The following is a 2525-nucleotide window of genomic DNA, read 5'->3' as shown; positions in this document are numbered from 1 at the left end:
ACTCCACCAGCTCAGCCAGGTGGAGTCTGAACTCTCATTCCTGAGTGACATAACACAGAGTATCAGGTAGAAGAACAGAAACTGTCACTTCATGAGGTTAAAAAAAAAGAAAAATTAGTCCCAGAGTTGGCCTTTCCATGGATGGACATGCCCACTGCTTTTGACACATCTCACCTGCTATGGGTTCTCTGCTGCACTTGTTCAGTCATTGGATTCTCCCAGGTGTGAATCCAGGCTGCCTAATACTGAGGGTCCAAAACTCATTTGGAGGATGGGATACGGAAGTCTAAATTTGAAAGAGCCTCTGTCCAAATCTCCACTTCCTTCTCAGAAACAGGATTTAAACTTTTAATACTGTAACACAAGTTCTAGGGCTTTAGCAACCTAGGAGTGCCTAGATGACACTGCAGTCTGTCACTATTTGAATTGAGGTGTATGTTTTCAAAGGCCAGAGAGCTTTTGAGAGATTAATACAGCCGCAACCAATTTCACATACAGAGGTCTGGGATTTCCCTTCACATATTTGGTAAAACACAGAGCAAATGGAAACCTGAAACACCTACCAGAGAGATTCATAGATCTCGAAGGTGAATTGATCATAGCCCTCTGCAAGCATGACCTTCTATTTAACACAGGCCATAGGATTTCACCTACTGTGGCGGAGGGAATTATTCTTTCTTTCTCCCTAACTGAACACAATCTAGCCCAATAACTTGCTGGTGGCTGAACTATAGCTTATCATTAAGTAAGACATCCAGTCTTGGTGTAAACGCTCCATTGTGAATTTACCACCTTCTTTGCCAAGCATACAAAGTGCTTAAACACCTTGACTGAATTCATTCTTTTCCATTTGAATTTATTTGACCTAACCTTCCTGCTATCCAATTTTATTATGCTTTAGTGCACTGCACTGAATACTCCTTCATATCATTTCCCTGGTTAAGACTGTTAAACAATCACACAGCAGACACCAGGGACCAAAATGGGCACTTTCAGGACTAAAATCTGCTGTACCAAGAGTCTGAGGTTTTTCAAAGGTTCTGCTCCATGGCCAGATAGTTAAACTGGAACTGACACAGAGAGACACCCTGACCCACTTGCACCACCCCTGGTGTTCTTGAGCTCGCTGAGTAAATCAGTTCAGTGAGGTCAGCCATAAGAAGTCCAATACTATAAAAGTGATGGATCAGGATTTTCTTGGCTTGCTGCCTGAACTGGGTAGGCACAGGCCTTACCCAGTGCTGGAACAGGAAGAGGCAGCTCTGACAGACTGAGTTAGGCTGTGAGGAATCTGCAGTTTTGGGGAACCACAGTAGAATTGTACCATCTGTGCAGAATGGTCACAAAACACACAGTAGCCAGTAGGTTAAAGCTGATCTCAAGATCTGAAAATGCAATCCTGAACTTGCTTCAAAGCAAACAAATCAAACCAAACCAACCCAAACCTCCTTGCTTCAACTAGTGATTCCTGAATTAATCTTCACTGTTGGTCAGGGCATTGATCACCATGCGTGGACTTCTGGTAACAAAAGAGCATGGGAGGAGTGACAATTTATAAATAGAGTTTGAAAACCAAGATGGATGATCAATCCCAGAATGCATCTTTCAGACACTATATCCTGAACAACACCAAAAAGAGCTGCTGTGTCTGAAGTGAACTAATGCAAGGCAGATTAATGAACCGACCTGAATAAAGGCGATCCATTTTTCATATTCTTCTAAAATATTATCTTTTCCCCCTTTCTAAATAAATGGCTGGAATGTTAAATCAGTTAAGTGCATCAATTTGATAAAAACTATGCAAATCTTTAAATATATAAAGGCACCATCTATAACATTGACAGTTCAGATAAAGGGTTTAGTTTTAGCTGAAAATAAAAGTTCCCAGTATGGAATGTAAATGCAAACATTTGTTTTATTTTTTTTTAAGTACTTTGTATTTTGTACTCTGACAGTTACAAATTGCATGGTTAATTTATTGAAGTTTTCTCTCACCACAAACACAGTTCTCCCTTCATGAAAAGGCTTGCTAATATTGTAGGAGGCTGGATAGAAAAGCAAAACTTAAGGGACAGTGGGAAGGAAGATAATAAACGCAGAGAAATGACACAGATTAAGTAAAAAGAAATAGCAGGCAGTAGTTCAAATTACAAAATGCTGGGAGTATTAAAAACAAATCTGCCATATGTGCCAGGAAAATGCATGCACTACACAGCATTCCTGTGCTTCCCTCCTAACTTGGGGGTCACTGTTTGTCTTTTTTCCCTTTGAAAGGGAACTGGCTATTAATTTTGTGCCCAGCTCAAACCCTTGTCTATCAAGAAAGAAAAGAGCACAGCATAAATGGACAGAGGTACAAACACCCCTTCCCCTTCCCTTTCCCTTTCCCCTTCCCCTTCCCTTTCCCCTTCCCTTTCCCCTTCCCCTTCCCTCTCCCTTTCCCCTTCCCTTTCCCCTTCCCCTTCCCCTTCCCCTTCTCTTTCCCCTTCCCCTTCCCTCTTCCCCTTTCCTTTTCCCCTTCTCCT

The sequence above is a fragment of the Corvus kubaryi genome, unplaced genomic scaffold, assembly GCF_017639235.1.
Source record: "Corvus kubaryi isolate FWS band 111438036 unplaced genomic scaffold, C.kubaryi_AGA036_p1.0 37308, whole genome shotgun sequence".
NCBI lineage: Eukaryota > Metazoa > Chordata > Aves > Passeriformes > Corvidae > Corvus > Corvus kubaryi.
This window is presented reverse-complemented; position numbering follows the sequence as displayed.